A 20,128-nucleotide genomic window follows, 5' to 3' on the forward strand; every position below is an offset into this window, starting at 1 on the left:
AAGAGCAGGTAGCGTGCATATTTGCGACACCCTTCTCATTTAAAGATTTTTCTGTATTCACAACTGTGAAGTGAAAACCATTTCCGGTGACTACCTCTTGAAGCTCATCAAGAGAATGCCAAGAGTGTGCAAAGCAGTCATCAAAGCAAAAGGTGGCTACTTTGAAGAACCTAGAATATAAGACATATTTTCAGTTGTTTCACACTTTTTTGTTAAGTATATAATTCCACATGTGTTAATTCATAGTTTTGATGCCTTCAGTGTGAATGTACAATTTTCAAAGTCATGAAAATACAGAAAAATCTTTAAATGAGAAGGCGTGTCCAAACTTTTAGTCTGTACTGTATATATATATATATATATATACACACACACACACACACACACACACACACACAGTACAGACCAAAAATTTGGACACACCTTCTCATTTGAAGATTTTTCTGTATTTTCACAACTTTGAAAATTGTACATTCACACTGAAGGCATCAAAACTATGAATTACCACATGTGGAATTATATACTTAACAAAAAAGTGTGAAACAACTGAAAATATGTCTTATATTCTAGGTTCTTCAAAGTAGCCACCTTTTGCTTTGATGACTGCTTTGCACACTCTTCGCATTCTCTCGATGAGCTTCAAGAGGTAGTCACCGGAAATGGTCTTCCAACAATCTTGAAGGAGTTCCCAGAGATGCTTAGCACTTGTTGGACCTTTTGCCTTCACTCTGCGGTCCAGCTCACCCCAAACCATCTCGATTGGGTTCAGGTCTGGTGACTGTGGAGGCCAAGTCTCCTTCTTGGTCAAATAGCCCTTACACAGCCTGGAGGTGTGTTTGGGGTCATTGTCCTGTTGAAGAATAAATTATGTTCCAACTAAACGCAAACCGGATGGAATAGCATGCCGCTGCAAGATGCTGTGGTAGCCACGCTGGTTCAGTATGCCTTCAATTTTGAATAAATCCCCAACAGTGTCACCAGCAAAGCACTCCCACACCATCACAACTCCTCCTCCATGCTTCACGGTGGGAACCAGGCATGTAGAGTCCATTCGTTCACCTTTTCTGCGTAGCACAAAGACACGGTGGTTGGAACCAAAGATCTCAAAGTTGGACTCATCCGACCAAAGCACAGATTTCCACTGGTCTAATGTCCATTCCTTGTGTTCTTTAGCCCAAACAAGTCTCTTCGGCTTGTTGCCTGTCCTTAGCAGTGGTTTCCTAGCAGCTATTTTACCATGAAGACCTGCTGCACAAAGTCTCCTCTTAACAGTTGTTGAAGAGATGTGTCTGCTGCTAGAACTCTGTGTGGCATTGACCTGGTCTCTAATCTGAGCTGCTGTTAACCTGCGATTTCTGAGGCTGGTGACTCGGATAAACTTATCCTCAGAAGCAGAGGTGACTCTTGGTCTTCCTTTCCTCATGTGAGCCAGTTTCTTCGTAGCGCTTGATGGTTTTTGCAACTGCACTTGGGGACACTTTCAAAGTTTTCCCAATTTTTCGCACTGACTGACCTTCATTTCTAAAAGTAATGATGGCCACTTGTTTTTCTTTACTTAGAATTTGTGTTATGGCAAGAAATAAGCAGCTAACAGTCTATTCAGTAGGACTATCAGCTGTGTATCCACCAGACTTCTGCACAACACAACTGATGGTCCCAAGCCCATTTATAAAGAAAGATATCCCACTTATTAAACCTGACAGGGCACACCTGTGATGTGAAAACCATTTCCGGTGACTACCTCTTGAAGCTCATCAAGAGAATGACAAGAGTGTGCAAAGCAGTCAACAAAGCAAAAGGTGACTACTTTGAAGAACCTAGAATATAAGACATATTTTCAGTTGTTTCACACTTTTTTGCTAAGTATATAATTCCACATGTGTTAATTTATAGTTTTGATGCTTTCAGTGTGAATGTACAATTTTCATAGTCATGAAAATACAGAAAAATCTTTAAATGAGAAGGTGTGTCCAAAAGTTTGGTCTGTACTAATATATATATATATATAGTACAGTTTGGGCACCCCTATTAATCTTACGCTTAATGTTTTATAAAAATTGGTGTTTTTGCAACAGCTATTTCAGTTTGATATATGTAATAACTGTTGGACACAGTAATGTTTCTGCCTTGAAATGAGGTTTATTGTACTAACAGAAAATGTGCAATCTGCATTCAAACAAAATTTGACAGGTGCATAAGTATGGGCACCCTTATCATTTTCTTGTTTTAAATACTCCTACCTACTTTTTACTGACTTACTAAAGCACTTTTTTGGTTTTGTAACCTCATTGAGCTTTGAACTTCATAGCCAGGTGTATGCAATCATGAGAAAAGCTACTTAAAGTGGCCACTTGCAAGTTGTTCTCCTGTTTGAATCTCCTCTGAAGAGTGGCATCATGGGCTCCTCAAAACAACTGTCAAATGATCTGAAAACAAAGATTATTCAACATTGTTGTTCAGGGGAAGGATACAAAAAGCTGTCCCAGAGATTTAACCTGTCAGTTTCCACTGTGAGGAACATAGTAAGGAAATGGAAGAACACAGGGACAGTTCTTGTTAAGGCCAGAAGTGGCAGGCCAAGAAAAACATCAGAAAGGCAGAGAAGAAGAATGGTGAGATCAGTCAAGGACAATCCTCAGACCACCTCCAGAGAGCTGCAGCATCAAATGGTGTCACTGTGCATCGGTCAACTATACAACGCACTTTGCACAAGGAGAAGCTGTGTGGGAGAGTGATGCGAAAGAAGCCGTTTCTGCAAGCACGCCACAAACAGTGGGCTGAGGTATGCAAAAGCACATTTGGAGAAGCCAATTTCTTTTTGGAAGAAGGTCCTGTGGACTGATGAAACCAAGATTGAGTTGTTTGGTCATACAAAAAGGCTTTATGAATGGCGGCAAAAAAACACAGCATTCCAAGAAAAACACTTGCTACCCACAGTAAAATTTGGTGGAGGTTCCATCATGCTTTGGGGCTGTGTGGCCAATGCCGGCACTAGGAATCTTGTTAAAGTTGTAGGAAGCATGGATTCCACTCAGTATCAGCAGATTCTTGACAATAATGTTCAAGAATCAGTGACAAAGTTGAAGTTACGCAGGGGATGGATCTTTCAGCAAGACAATGATCCAAAACACCGCTCCAAATCTACTCAGGCATTCATGCAGAGGAACAATTACAATGTTCTGGAATGGCCATCCCAGTCCCCAGACCTGAATATCATCGAACATCTCTGTGGGATCATTTGAAGAGGGCTGTCCATGCTCGGCGACCATCAAACTTAACTGAACTGGAATTGTTTTATAAAGAGGATTGGTCAAAAATACCTTCATCCAGGATCCAGGAAATCAATAAAAGCTACAGGAAGCGACTAGAGGCTGTTATTTTTGCAAAAGGAGGATCTACTAAATATTAATGTCACTTTTCTGGTGAGGTGCCCTTACTTATGCACCTGTAAAATTTTGTTTGAATGCAGATTGCACATTTTCTGTTAGTGCAATAAACCTCATTTCAAGGCAGAAACATTACTGTGTCCAACAGTTATTACATATATCAAACTGAAATAGCTGTTGCAAAAACACCAATTTTTATAAAACATTAAGCTTAAGATTAATAGGGGTGCCCAAACTTTTTCATATAACTGTATCTCTCTCTCTCTATCTCATATATATATATATATATATATATATATATATATATATATATATATATATATATATATATATATATATATATATATATATATATAGTGCCTACAAGTAGTATTCAACCCCCTGCAGATTTAGCTGGTTGACACATGCAGAATTAACTTGGCATTGTGACATTTGTACTGTAGATCAGCCTGGAAGTGGGAAATGCACTGCAGCAAATTTTTTATTTTTTAAAACGTTAAAAGTTAATTCAGAGTGTCATTTATTATTCAACCCCTCAAACCACAAGAATTCTGTTTGGTCCCCCAAAAGTATTAAGAAGTAGTTCAGGCACCAAGAATAATGAGCTTCACATGTGTGGATTAAAGATCTCTTTTGCCAGCCTTTTCTGACTATTTAAGACCCTCCCCAAACTTGTGAACAGCACTCAGACATGGTCAACATGGGAAAGACAAAGGAGCATTCCAAGGCCATCAGAGACAAGATCGTGGAGGGTCACAAGGCTGGCAAGGGGTACAAAACCCTTTCCAAGGAGTTGGGCCTACCTGTCTCCACTGTTGGGAGCATCATCCGTAAGTGGAAGGCTTATGGAACTACTGTTAGCCTTCCACGGCCAGGACAGCCTTTGAAAGTGTCCTCCCGTGCCGAGGCCAGGCTTGTCCGAAGAGTCAAGGCTAACCCAAGGACAACAAGGAAGGAGCTCTGGGAAGAACTCATGGCAGTGGGGACATTGGTTTCAGTCAATACCATAAGTAACGTACTCCACCGCAATGGTCTCCGTTCCAGACGAGCCCGTAAGGTACCTTTACTTTCAAAGCGTCATGTCAAGGCTCGTCTAGTTTGCTCATGATCACTTGGAGGACTCTGAGACAGACTGGATCAAGGTTCTATGGTCTGATGAGACCAAGATCGAGATCTTTGGTGCCAACCACACACGTGACGTTTGGAGACTGGATGGCACTGCATACGACCCCAAGAATACCATCCCTACAGTCAAGCATGGTGGTGGCAGCATCATGCTGTGGGGCTGTTTCTCTGCCAAGGGGCCTGGCCATCTGGTCCGCATCCATGGGAAGATGGATAGCACGGCCTATCCGGAGATTTTGGCCAAGAACCTCCGCTCCTCCATCAAGGATCTTAAGATGGGTCGTAATTTTATCTTCCAACAAGACAACGACCCAAAGCACACAGCCAAGAAAACCAAGGCCTGGTTCAAGAGGGAAAAAGTCAAGGTGTTGGAGTGGCCTAGTCAGTCTCCTGACCTTAACCCAATTGAAAACTTGTGGAAGGAGCTCAAGAATAAAGTCCACATGAGACACCCAAAGAACCTAGATAACTTGGAGAAGATCTGCATGGAGGAGTGGGCCAAGATAACTCCACAGACCTGTGCCGGCCTGATCAGGTCTTATAAAAGACGATTATTAGCTGTAATTGCAAACAAGGGTTATTCCACAAAATATTAAACATAGGGGTTGTATAATAATTGACCCACACTTTTATGTTTAAAATTTAATAAAATTCAACTGAGCAACATAGCTTTTTGGTTTGTAAGATTTATGCTTCTGTTCATAAAACCTACTCTCGTTTGCAGTTTGAAGGCTCTAACTTATTTGCATCTTATCAAACCAGCTAAATCTGCAGGGGGTTGAATACTACTTGTAGGCACTGTATATATATATATATATATATATATATATATATATATATATATATATATATATATATATATATATATATATATATATATATATATATATATATATATATATATCTCTCTATATCTCTATATATAGTGGTTTATACACATTTACATCGATTTTAATGGATAAAGTGTTAGTGATGCACATTGCATCGCTAACAACGCAATGGGGCAGTTTAGATAGTACACAGGACATTACAGGTTCCCTTTAAAGCTGATAAATTGCACTACAGAATTAGCAAAAATGACAGGATTTTTTTCAACACATTTAAAAATGGGTGGAAAAACACGATATGCACTACAACACAATTTTTTTTATTAAAATAAATGGGAATCTTGATAATAGAATAAAAAAAAAATCATGTTTGCTATTAATGCTAATTGTCGATTTTGGTTGTTTAAAAAAGGCTGTGTGTGAACTTATTCTTAAGGGTTACAAGCTGCCATCAGAATAAACTCACTGACCAACAAAGTCAGCTGATGGCTGGAGGTCCTATCGCTGGGAACCCCAATGATCAAGAATTGGGGCACTGAAAAGTCCAGTGAGAGTGGAGTGGTGGTTGATCATAAGCACTGCCACTTCATTCATTCATTCTTATGGGAGTGCCGTAGCGCAGTTGAACATTGCCTCAGCTATCTCCAGGGGTCCGAATGAACGTGCAGCAGTGCGCATGATCAAATACCACTTCACTCACACTGGGCTCTTCAAAGCCCAGTTTCTCAAGATCAGTAGGCACCCCAGTAGTTGGACTTCCAGTGATCAGGCAGTTATCCCTGAAGGTGTCCAAAATTTGTGATCTTACCCTACTTGTCCACCTTGATTAGCAGAACAAGTTAGAAGTAAACGCCTTAAAAAGTCTTACCTTAAAGTCTCACCACTACTAGGACAACCCCTTCTTAAACTAAATGTTCGGTCCTGATAAAATAAACAAACCTATACTCCCCTCCCGTGCTGGCTCCGTTTCAGTGTTATCGGCACTCGCTGTCCAGGGGCTGTGATGCGGTGGAATCACACATGATGCCCAGAGCGCAATCACTGCTGGCGTCACTGTCACCGCCTTCGTTAAAAACTGAACATGAAGCGGAAATCCAGGCTGCAGCTGATCCCTGACTTCATCTTCATGTTCATTTCGACAGGAGGAGGGACAGTGACGCCAGTGCTGATTGAACGCCGGGCATCGCGTGTTATTCCACCGAAACACAGCCCCGAGACCACGAGTGCCGACACCGCTGGAACGGAGCCAGCACGGGCGGAGAGTATAGGTTTGTTTATTTTAGCGTGCCCGAACATTTAACTTAAGTGGACAATCCCTTTAACTATTTGCCTTCCCCAAGGAAACCCTGACAAATATAAAATTCTGCTCTAGATATCTGGTAGTGGATACCTTAAGGATATGTTCATAATGTGTGTTCTGTTTTTTACCTCGATTTTGAAGAAGACCCAGTATTCAAAGAACAACAAGCAATTATTGAGGTCAATTTCAAAGCAAATCAGTTTAAAAAAAAACACACCAAAAAAAAACTCAACACCCTTAGTTTTTTTTTTAAAAGAAGTCTGACAACGGTCCCAGGCTAGTCCGGTCACTGCAGGGGCAAATAAACTTGGATTTTAAACATTTATTTTATTAACTTATATAGCGCCATTAATTCCACAGCCCTTTACAGACATTATCGGCACTGTCCCCATTGGGGCTCACAATCTAGATTCCCCAACAGGATGTCTTTGGAGTGTGGGAGGAAACCAGAGAACCCGGAGGAAACCCACACAAACTCCTTGTAGATGTTGGTCTTGGTGGGATTTGAACCCAGTGTCTAGGGCTAACACAAAGCATCATTTAAGTATGTTATTAGGAGGCTAATAAAGTGCTCTTAATACCTTCAAGGGTTAAATCCTGATGACAGGTTCCCTTTAAATAGGGAAACAAAAAACAAAACAAAAACAGGTAATTAATCCAGCAGCCATTAATTAGAAAAAAAAAAGTCTTTAAAACTTCACATTTAATGAGTTTGAGTTAAAAATGTGGTGTGGATAAAAACATGAAAATATGAATCAACACACCGAGTCTACACGTTTCAAGCAGAAGCTCATGTTTAAGAACTCCTGCTCAAAACGTGTACACACTGTGTCTTGATGCATATTGTCATGTTTTTATCCACATCCCATTTTTAACTCAAACCCATTAAATATGAAATTTTAAAGACTTTTATTTTTTCTAATTAGTGGATGCTGGATTACCTGTTTTTCTCCTGCATATATTACCCAGGAACAGGCCTGGAGCTATTTGTGCACCATGTAAGGGACTCAGGGTAGTAGTTGTGGCCAACGGCTGATGTGTTCCCATACCCTGGTCCCCTGACAAAGATAAAAGTCCCAATTTTCCCTTGTTGTGTGTGGTGCAGGACACTCACATCTGGATCATAGATCTCTGCCGTCTTCAGTCTTCTCATCTCAGGAACAGCCGCACACACATTTAAGGAGTTCTGTTCCATTTTAGAAAAAAGAACTTTACTAGAACATTTGTAAATATCTTCATACAACACATAACATTGCATACCGACTCCACCAGGGTCACCGTTTGACACACCGCACGTATAGATGTTCAGTATCCATTTGTCCCGAGTTGTCCCTTTCATAGCGAACACTCCTGGTCTATAAGACCCTTGCAGTAGTAAGAGTCCCTGTACTGACTGTTTCCCGTCCGGCTTTCCCTTCTCTGAAGGCTTCTGGAGACACAACTCACTGTGAATCCTATGGACCGTAGGTCCCGAACGTACGGAAACGTCTGTTCAGAGTGTCTGAGTACAGGTTCTTCTCTGCTGGACAACTTGTGCCAAAGGTGCCCCCTGGACCACCAACTGTACTTGTCTTACATCTTTCTCTCTCTCCCAGGAACTAACTGCAACCAGGAAACTGCTCTCTGATCCACTGAATCTGCTCCTCCCACACTCAGCAGCTCCCAAACTCCTTAACCCTTTCCTACACTACCCTCTACTAACATGTAGGGCAATTAATCATGGGTCATTACACATCAAGTGGACCAGTTTTAAAAATAGTCCCCACTCGACCTTCTCCGATTTTGTTGAAAATTTATAAGGATGTACATGTATGTTTGAAAAGAAGTTCTGTAAATTTTTAGGGCCAGATCTCAAATACATTGGGCACTGTTGACCTTTCACTGGAGGTTCCACCAAGCCTGCGGCTTCAGCTAAGAGGATTTTGCAAACTTTGGCACATAGCCATTAGAGTTCTATACTGGCCATGATGCTGAAATTTGGTATACTAGCTCAACTTTTGCTGCTAAACACGATAAAATTATTACGGGCTATGACAAAACAATATTTCGGCCGCAATTTTGTGTCAAAGTAGCTTGTAAAACGCGTCGCATAAAATTTATGCCAAACTTTGCCCATATATAACTCAAGACCAAAAACCAATAGTAACTGGTGCTTTGCCCTGTACACCAAACATCTACATGACTTTGCATTGTTGCAATATCACGGTCAAATCATATGTATTTGTGGAAATATTCACACCCACATATGATGAAAAACTTAAAACGAATTTTACCTATTTTTAGGTCAAATTTCTCAAAAAGGGTACCCCTAAAATATATTAATTCTGATATCATTAGAAAGAGCACATTTTTCTCTACAAGGATCATTGTTTGTTTTTTTTTGGAGTCTCTCAGTTTAAGAAAAGAAAAATGCCACTGAACATGGTGTTATTTATTAATAAGCAATGAATGGTAACTGCACTATTCAAACCCTTGCGTTGGTCCATGGTGGTTATACCACAACCAATTCCCTAAGAATTGGTATTATAATCCTATTAAGAATTGTAATAATGCTGTCTTTCGAGAATTGGCAGCACCATCGCCTAGGAGCCATGGCCGATAGCCGTGCAAGGCCAGCCGCGGGCGGTCTATTTATTGCAGGTTCCGAAGCCTGAGGGTGGGTGTCTTTGCCTAGGATCCCAAGCCTAATATTGGGTATCTTTTGTTGGTTCCCAAGCCATAATGTTCAGTCTAAGTGGTCTGGAATTGTTGCTGAATTTGCAACATAATCGGTTCAGAGAAGCTGTATTATCGGCCCATTGCTGTTGCAGCTGGAATTATTGCAATGATTGACTGCTCGGGAATCCAGCATGTATCATTTCTCACAGGCCAGTGAAAGAAGCTAGCTGGTCCATGAGGATGCATAAAATTTATTAATGCATCATGGTCGTCAACTGAAATTTCAGAAATATTTCCAATCCACCAGTTCCTATCGTAAATGCAGGCAATGTATTGCCCTGGCTGGAGGTTTGCAATTGGCACAAAAGGCATTTCTGATCTGACAGATCTATATACATGGGCAATCAAAGATGATGGGTCATTTGACACCCTTGAAATGCGAATCATTTTGTCATCAATTGGCACAAACTGGTGATTTTCTCTTGTTCCAGCAATTGTATGTCCATCTTTGAACCTTTCCTCTTGAACTACCTGTATTTCATCAATTTTTTCTTTTGGAACCAAAAAAAAATTTGATTCCATGCAGTTGCTCGTTGCAAAAGTTGAATAAATTCACCGGGGTCAGTATTTGGTTTTCAGTTGGGCGTTGAAGACTGGACCGCAGTGAGCTGGACCGCAGAGTGAAGGCAAAAGGGCCAACAAGTGCTAAGCATCTCTGGGAACTCCTTCAAGATTGTTGGAAGACCATTTCCGGTGACTACCTCTTGAAGATCATCAAGAGAATGCCAAGAGTGTGCAAAGCAGTCATCAAAGCAAAAGGTGGCTACTTTGAAGAACCTAGAATATAAGACATATTTTCAGTTGTTTCACACTTTTTTGTTAAGTATATAATTCCACATGTGTTAATTCATAGTTTTGATGCCTTCAGTGTGAATGTACAATTTTCATAGTCATGAAAATACAGAAAAATCTTTAAATGAGAAGGTGTCCAAACTTTTGGTCTATACTGTATATATCTATCTAAATATCTATATCTCTCTATATCAGGAAAGACTTATGTCGTCATCATAAGCTCCTACAATGAGAACAGCTGCAGCGTGAGGGTGAACGGGAAAAGTAAGGCTGATTTCCAGCAGTGCCGAGGAGTTAGACAGGGCTGCAGCCTAAGTCCAACGCTCTTCAATATCTACATCAATGAACTGGCCACTGCCCTGGAATCCTCTGCGGCACCAGGTCTCACACTCCATGACGTCCAGGTGAAATTCCTGCTGTATGCAGATGACCTACTGCTGCTGTCACCAACCGAGAAGGGTCTCCAAGACCACCAAAAAACCTTGGAGAAATTCAGCTCCAAATGGGCATTACCCTTCAACCCAAACAAAACTAACATCATGGTGTTCCAGAAGAGAAAAACAAGATTGGACCAGCACCCTTCATTCGTGCTAAACAACTGCGCTCTCACAGAAACTAACAAGTACACCTACCTGGGCCTGGAAATTCACCTGTCAGGGAGCTTCAAATCGCCATAGAGACCCTGAAGGACAAGGCCTGCAAAACCTTCTATGCCATCCGTAGGAAACTCTACCATCTGAAGCCGCCAGTGAGGGTCTGGCTAAAAATATGCTTTGCCATAGTCACCCCAATCCTCCTGTACGTACAGCAAACAAGTCTGGAGTCCTCACATATACCCTGGATTGTCAAGGTAGGATTCCAGCCCAACAGAAATATTCCACCTGGGATTATGTAAGCACCTTCTCCAGGTCCATCAGAGCACCACCAACAGTGCATGTCGGGTTGAGATGGGCAGACTCCCACCGTACCTAGCAGTCCTGAAGAGGGCGCTGTCTTTCCTGGTTCACCTACGTAGTAGCAACCCAAGCTCCCATCACTATACAGACCTGCTAAATGTAAGGGGGTCAAACAAACCAGGACCCACGGAGCAGCCTACCCAAACCCATTCTGACCAAAACAACAACCACAGTAGCCTGTCAAAACCCAGAATCAAGAAGATGGTAGATGAGGGCCAGGAGAGATACGTTAGTGACTGGAGGAACATTATCAACGCCTCACCGAAACTGACCATGTATCGGAGTCGACAGAGGGACTACAGACTGGCTCCATATCTGGAGAAACTCCTGGACCCCAGAGACTGCCAGATCCCGAGCCGGTATAGACTCAGTGCCCACAATCTGGCCATCGAGGTCGGCCGGCACAGACAGAGCTACAAGCCCTGGGAGGAAAGACTGTGCCCACACTAGGACCTGGAGGCAGTGGAGGATGAGATCCACTTCCTGCTACACTGCACCAAATACTTAGCAGTGAGGGACACTCATTTTAGGAGACTCTCTGATCTCTTCCCAAACTTCAGATTCATGAAGGAGGAAGAGAAAACAAATATCCTGCTGGGGGAAGACGACAGTGCGGTGGCGATAGCAGGGCAGTATGTGAACGCATGACATAGGCTACGAGAAAGAGAACTGTGATATGCCATGGACTTCCACAGCCCCCACCCTGAATATGCCCCATCCATCACTCTTACAGTCCCCATCCATATCCCCTACTGTACACTTGCTTTGGCAAAACTAATGTTTATTTGGCCCTGCCAATAAAGCTATACATCTATCTATATATCTATACACACACACATACATACACACACATTATATACATCATCTGCATTATCACAATGAGAACATCAGAACAAAAAAAAACCACATACATCAAATGTTGAACAGTACAGAACAAAACAACAGTCATCAGGGCTGTGGAGTCTGTAAGCAAAACCTCAGACTCCTCAATCCTGCCTCACTACTGAGCATGTACATACAGTGCACAGATCCATCTCAACTGAAAGCTGAGATCATTCGATCAGGAGCAGAACAGATATTTATAGGACATAACTTTCCCAAATTCTTATGAAAAAAATTATAGCACATTCTGCATTGAACTACTGTACCCAATTTATTATATATTGTCGGAGTCCATACATTTTATACAGACTCCACAGCCATGACACAACATCGGGCACACATACAGCACATTATGAAGCAGCGCTTTCTCTGCTTTAGCTTCTATGAATATAGTTTTATAGGCAGCCCCTAAATTATGAACATTCAATTTGACTAATTACGAACAACAGATGTTCAGACAAAAAACAAAAACTAATACCTCACTGCTGAACTCTCAAGCCTTTGTCAGGTCCTTTTCTTTCAGCACAGCAATCTTAGGGCACGCAGCGAGCTCTAGCCTGCACATGGCCAGAAGTCCTGCCTTATAGTCAATGACAGAAAGTAGAGGACTAGACGGTGAGAAGTGGAGCAGCTGGAGGCATGTGTATCGGTTGAAAAAATAAGAAAATAAACAAAACTTATATGCACCTCTCAGTCTGCCCCGCTACTTGCCATCAGGTCCTCTTCTTTCCACAATTGTGTGCCAAAACTCCAACACTGGGCAGCCACGTCCACGTCCAGCAGGAGGTCACTGGGCGTCATAAGACTCCAACTTTATGACGTGTAGTAACCCCCGAGGCCTGGACACAGCCAGAAGTCCTGGTCTACAGTGAACAGGTTGGAAACAATGGAAAGAAGAGGACCAGATGGTGACCAACAAGCAGTGGGGTGGTTGGAGAGGTCAAGAAAGTATAAGTTTTTGTTTTTTTTTTCCCGCCCCTGTTTCAACTTGCATACATATTTAGGTTACGAATAAACTTACAGAATGCAACCAGTTCGTAACTCGGGGACTGCCGTTAAGATTTTCTCTACATGCAGCCCATTTCCAGGAAAACAGCTCCAATGTAAAGTGAGACGTGACTCATTTCACCCTATTTCTCCCAGAAATATAATATTCAATTGTATGACAAGTCTATGCAGCTATTTATTACACAGTTCCCTATACCTGCATCGATTATAGCATACTTTACTGATCAAATACATTAAAGGGATTATTCATGAGTGCAGTGCAAACTGTCATCACTGCTTAGCACTCAGAGGCCCTACAATCAGCTGGTCACTTATATTCATCTCTCCTGACTGCCCCATAAGCAAGCATGCTTAGATTAGTAAAATCTGCATGTTTATTGGAAGGAAAAAGCATGAGACGAAGAACAAGAAAAATAGATACACAGTGCAACAACCAAAGTCACGTTCAAATTTCAGAGAAGGTAGAGATGGATCAGCGAATTCTTCATGTGATCGGTTGGCCTAATGCCAACATTCACTTCTTACACTGATTCATTGTAAAACCAACAAATTATTAAAATGGAAGGTTCTAGAGTTTATCTTCAGGGCGCACAGGCGACTGGCTCTGACTCTTCAGTACCATTATTTTACAATGTGGCATATCTTAGCGACTTCACAGTAACTATGTTTGGCTTTGAATTGCTGCAGGAGTCATCCACAAAAAGCGAACACAAAACCTCAAAACCTCATTACCGGGGTGTTCAGGTTTATGTGAAGAAAGCAATGTATAATGAAAACTCACGAGGCTGTCACACACACGATGGGGCATATACCAATACAAAATACTGAAAATATGGCAGTATGTGAAAAAGAAACGTAACGACTCATCACTGCTTGGTCAGTGTCAGTTTTTACCAACAGAGTTTTTATATACAGGTGCATATCACTAAATTAGAATATCTTCAAAAAGTTAATTTATTTCAATTCTTCAATACAAAAGCTTAAACTCATTATATAGAGTTGTTACAAACAGAGTGATCTATTTCAAGTGTTTATTTATGTTAATGTTAATGGCTTACAGCCAATGAAAACACAAGAGTCATTATCTCAGTAAATCAGAACAATTAACAAACACCTGCAAAGGCTTCCTAAGCGTTTAAAAAGGTCCCTTAGTCTGTTTCAGTAGGCTCCACAATCATGGGGAACACTGCTGACTTGACAGATGTATAAATAAATTAAACTGATGGTGGTTTCTCAAGCTTCTCCCATCAAAAGGACCTATACATGTTGCTTATACTTTGTGTGCAAAAAAAATATATGCACACGTGAACATCTCCACAGTCTATACTGAGTGTTCTGAATAAGGCATAAAGATGTGCCAGATTTATAATAGTGATCCATGGAAGATGTTAAAGAGGTTTTGCTAAACGTTAAAGTCTTTTGCGCTCTGTCAGGATTATCTGGGGTCTGCAGTGAGAGTGGGCAGTCACGTTACCACAAGAATGCATCTAGTCAGCATAAGACCGCACATATGCAATTCGCATACTTGCGGTCACGTGGCCACCCGCTCTCGCAGCAAACACAGGAGGATCCTGACAGCATGCAGTGCGCGTGCTGTAAGGATTCATGAGTCTGCAGTCACATAGAGAGACTTTTAGCAAAAGACCTGACAACCTCTTTAAATTGTTGACACCACCTACTTGATGATTTACTTTGTGCCAGAAATTTGCAGCAAAACTTTAGTGAACAATTTCACATTTAGGCCACACCCTTTTCTCAGATAAGACACAGAAAGCATATAAAACATGTAAAGTCGTGAAAATTCTGGAGCAATTAGTGCAATAAATCTCTAAGGCTTTGTTCACACCTGCTTTCGGGAATTTCACCCTGCAGTCATGTCTATAATACGTTCCCAAGATCAATGTTTGCTCAGGCTTTCCGCATGAATTCCGCACCTCAACTCACTTGCATTTTTGGCTCTTTAGATTAGATGTGCAAAGATATAGATAGATAAATATGGGATAGAAAGATATCTGTGAGATATATAATTAGTGCCTTGGCGTGTGTAGCTTACTGTACATGTATTAAGCTAATAAATGAAAAAAACGATGTGGGGTCCCCCCTTTTTTGATTACCAGCCAAGGTAAAGCAGATAGCTGTAGGCTTATATGATCAGGCAGGGACGGTCCATTGTTATTGGGCCCTTCCCACCGTAAACATACAAGCCCACAGCCACCCCAGAATTGTCACGTCCATTAGATGCACCAATTCTGGTGCGTTGCCCACCTCTTCTCGATTGCCCTGGTGCGGTGGCAATCGGGGTAATGGTAGTTGTGGTTAATGACAGCTGTGATATGTCAAAAATCACAGCTGGCATCAAGTCCTGGGGTTAGTAATGGAGAGGTCTCTATTAGTGATGGGCGAACGCGTGAATGTTCGGGTCAGGTGGGTTCAGCCGAACATCTAAAAAAGTTTGGTTGGGGTAGAAGAACGGTACCGAAACCCCACCTGTATGAATGGGGGGCCCGAACATCCATGGTTTCCCATGCTGCCATCTGCGTGACGGCTTGGGAAACACGGGCTCTCATTGACGGTAAGATAGTTACCGCTGGTCAGAGGGCTGCGAGCTCACGCTGTCAGCATGAGCCCGCAGCGGTAAGAGGCAGTAAAAAGCTTACTGCTGGTCACAGGCATCAGTTGATGAGAGTATTACTCTCATCAGCCTATGCCTGCTGTCACTGATAACAGCGAGAGCAGGCGCTGCTGATGGGAGAAGTCATCAGCCGACGCCTGTACTCCAAGTAAAGAGGAAAAAAAAAAAGTTACAATTAATAAATATTGAAATAAAAAAATGTATACTCACCTTAACAACTAATCTCTTAAGCTCTTGTCCCTTGTAAAAAATGAACAAAAAAACACCATAATATTCACCTAACACCTAATCCTCAAAGTCATTGTCACCTGTAAGAGAGAAAAAATAATAAACCACCATAATACTCACCTATCTGCCGTAATCCATACTGTTCCATGACAATCCATATCACTGGTAGAGCAGATGCATTAGTTGTGTGACTGCTCTTCCCAGCAGCCGGCTACACATTGACACAGGCAGTGTTTAGCGCTAAACTGCTGTGGGAAAGTTCACAGGAGTTAATCAGCTGATGAGCACTGGTCATCTCACTTACAGCACTGCCGCATGTGAAAGTTCTCACACAGCGGTGGTGCCTTAAGTGAGGTCACCAGCATTTATCAGCTGATTAACTCCTGTGAACTTTCTCATGGCAGCTCAGCAATATACACTGCCTGTGTCAGTGTGTTGCTGGCTGTCGTGTAGAGCAGCCACATCAGTGACTCCTGATCGTCGTGGGACAGTATGTATTATCTTCACAACGGACAGATGAGTATTATGGTGGTTTTATATTTTTTCTCTTTTACAGGTGACAACAGCTTCGGGAATTAGGTGTTAGGTGAGTATTATGCGGTTTGTTTGTTTTTTTACAGAGGACAAGAGGATTAGTCGTTAAGGTGATTATAAGAGTTTTTTTTTATTTTTAATTAAATATTTATTAATTTTTAACTTTGTTTCTTCTTTACTTGGCGCACGGGCGCCGGGCTGATGACTACTCCCATCAGCGGCGTCTGCTCTTGCTGTTATCAGCGACAGCATCCGATGACTGACCAGCGGTAAACTTTTTACCGCCGGTCAGTCACAGCTGCTGGCTCACATGCTGTCATCTAACAGGTGAGTCCGCAGCGCTCTGATCAGCGTTAAAAATCTTACCGCCGATCAGAGCCGCTGGTGTTTCTCATGCGCTCACACACGACAGGGCAGGAAACACCCGATGTTCGGTACAGACCCGAACTTTACTGTTCGGGTTCGCCCATCTCTAGTGTAATCACATACCTCCATTACTAACCTGGTAAGAAAAACACACACACAGAAAAACACTTTACTGCTATTTACAGTCGTAGGAGACATCGGGGAACGTGGACTATATCGGAGCATTTTAGGTAATAAATTGGTGAACGAGGGAGTGTCTCTTGTTTTTATTTCTGCTTTTCAGGTATCCTTTTCTGGACCACTTCAGATTCGTTGGATTACGGCGGACCTGTGCGGGATTTTTTTTTGTTCAATAAATTGGTGAACGAGGGTAGTGTGGGGAGTCTATTAAAATAAATGTTTTTTTCTGTGTTTATTTTTTATAACCGGGTCAGTAATGCGGGTGTCTGACACATCTCCATTCCTAACCCAAGGGTTTGATGGCAGCTGTGATTTTTGACAAATCACAGCTGTCATCAAGCCTAAGTACTATTACCCTGTTTGTCACTGCACCAGGGCAAATGTGAAGATCTAGGCAAAGCGCCAGAATTGGCGCATCTAATGTGATGCATCAATTATGGGGCGGCTGCAGGCTGATAGTTTTAGGCTGGAAAGGGTCCAATAATCATGGACATTCTTCCCAGCATGATAATATAGGTCAACTGCTTTACCTTGGCTGGTTATTAAAAATAGTGTGCGTGAGGGGCGGGGGGACAATGACTTTTTTTCATTAGGTTCACATGTACAGTAAACTACACATGCAAAGCAGTAATTATATATCTCACAGATATACACTGCTCAAAAAAAATAAAGGGAACACTCAAATAACACATCCTAGATCTGAATGAATGAAATATTCTCATTGAATACTTTGTTCTGTACATAGTTGAATGTGCTGACAACAAAATCACACAAAAATCATCAATGGAAATCAAATTTATTAACCAATGGAGGCCTGGATTTGGAGTCACCCCCAAAATTAAAGTGGAAAAACACACTACAGGCTGATCCAACTTTGATGTAATGTCCTTAAAACAAGTCAAAATGAGGCTCAGTATTGTGTGTGGCCTCCACGTGCCTGTATGACCCTTCCTACAACGCCTGGGCATGCTCCTGATGAGGTTGCGGATGGTCTCCTGTGGGATCTCCTCCCAGACCTGGACTAAAGCATCCGCCAACTCCTGGACAGTCTGTGGTGCAACGTGATGTTTGTGGATGGAACGAGATATGATGTCCCAGATGTGCTAAATCGGATTCAGGTCTGGGGAATGGGCGGGCCAGTCCATAGCTTCACTGCCTTCATCTTGCAGGAACTGCTGACACACTCCAGCCACATGAGGTCTGGCATTGTCCTGCATTAGGAGGAACCCAGGGCCAACCGGCACCAGCATATGGTCTCACAAGGGGTCTGAGGATCTCATCTTGTTACCTAATGGCAGTCAGGCTACCTCTGGCGAGCACATGGAGGGCTGTGCGGGCCTCCAAAGAAATGCCACCTCACACCATTACTGACCCACTGCTAAACCGGTCATGCTGAAGGATGTTGCAGGCAGCAGATCGTTCTCCATGGTGTCTCCAGACTCTGTCACATGTGCTCAGTGTGAACCTGCTTTCATCTGTAAAGAGCACAGAGCACCAGTGGCGACTTTGCCAATTCTGGTGTTCTGTGACAAATGCCAAAAGTCCTGCACGGTGTTGGGCTGTGAGCACAACCCCCATCTGAGGACATTGGGCCCTCATCCCACCCTCATGGAGTCGGTTTCTAACCATTTGTGCAGACACATGCACATTTGTGGCCTGCTGCAGGTCATTTTGCAGGGCTTTGACAGTGCTCCTCCTTGCACAAAGGAAGAGGTAATGGTCCTGCTGCTGGGTTGTTGCGCTCCTATGGCTCCTTACACATCTCCTGGTATCTACTCCATGCTCTGGACACTGTGCTGACAGACACAGCTACCACTGATGTGCCATCCTGGATGAACTGCACTACCTGAGCAACTTCTGTGGGTTGTACTGTAGACACCGCCTCATGCTACTGTACCTCTAGGGGTGGGAGAAATGGCAAAATGAAAAAGTGACCAAAACAACAGCCAAAAAGGATGAGAACAGACAAATGGTCTGTGGTCACCACCTGCAGAACCAATCCTTTATAGGGGGTATCTTGCTAATTGCCTATCATTTCTACCTGTTGTCTGTTCCATTTGCACAACAGCAGGAGAAATTGATTCACAATCAGTGTTGCTTCATAACTGGACAGGTAGATTTCACAGCAGTGTTATTGACTTGGAGTTACATTGTATTGTTTAAGTGTTCCCTTTGTTTTTTTGAGCAGTGTATTTCTATCTATCCCATATCTTTATCTTTGCATATCTAATCTAACATACTAAAGAGACAAAACACATAAAAGTGCAAGGAAAAACACAAGTGAGCTGAGGTGTGGGATTCAAGCGGAAATTCAGCTGTGTGAAAACCTGAACAAACACTGCTGGTGGGAAAGTACTTCAAGGCTATGTTCACACACATGTTTTTTTCTGCTGCAAATCTGCTGCTAACTTGTTTTCTGGCAGGAAAACAGCTGCATAAAAAACGTATTTGCTGCGTATTTTTGACCACCCTTTACTTCCTATGGGTTAAAATGTGCAGCAAAAACGCAGGTGCGTTTTCTGCTGCAGAAACTCTGAAAGAAGTGACATGCTCTATTTTCCAAATACACAATCAAGGCAGAAAATATGCAGCAAACAAAAAGCAACATGTGTGAACAGAGAATTCTGGTTTCTCACAGATTTTGCTGGTACTGCTAGATGCAGCTGAAAATTTGCATAAAAATCTGCTGCAAAATACGCAGCAAAACACAACGTGTATGAACACAGCCTAAGACTGACTTTGGCCCAAAAGGGAATCAGTCAGTAGGTTCAACCCTCCTAAGCCATCCATATGGGCATGCATATCTTATCAAAGTATCATTTTATTCAACTTTATATCTACGAGCCAATGTCTTATTCAATCCAAGTAATTCTTAACATGTAAATAAGTTGTTCAGGACTGGGCCGGACACTAACCTACATGAGAAGCTAGTTCCAGAGCTTATTTTAAATGAAAGGGGTCATTACTAGTGTGATGTGTAATGGCTGCTCTCACTGCAGAGCTGTGTGTGATTATAACTAAACAGTACAGCAGAGCTGAACTTTGTCTCATTACAAACATATCTACAGTTGTAGCTGTCAGTGCAGTCAGCTCTGCTTTACTCCACTCCATCCACACTGGCTGTCTGAGATGGAAGCAAAGCTGAAGAGGAGGTAGTTGTAATCAAGAGAGGACTATGATGTGTTTATTGACGT

At 42.2% G+C, this 20,128-nt stretch overlaps 1 protein-coding gene across 1 annotated transcript in view; it reads right to left on the reverse strand.

Annotated features, from left to right (window-relative positions):
* Window positions 1-20,128, reverse strand: part of XRN2 (5'-3' exoribonuclease 2) — an 83,879-nt gene that overhangs the window by 62,442 nt on the left and 1,309 nt on the right. The gene's annotated exons all lie outside the window — the stretch shown is intronic.

The sequence above is a fragment of the Phyllobates terribilis genome, unplaced genomic scaffold (assembly GCF_046119375.1).
Source record: "Phyllobates terribilis strain yellow unplaced genomic scaffold, ASM4611937v1 Scaffold_3__8_contigs__length_932513732, whole genome shotgun sequence".
Lineage (NCBI taxonomy): Eukaryota > Metazoa > Chordata > Amphibia > Anura > Dendrobatidae > Phyllobates > Phyllobates terribilis.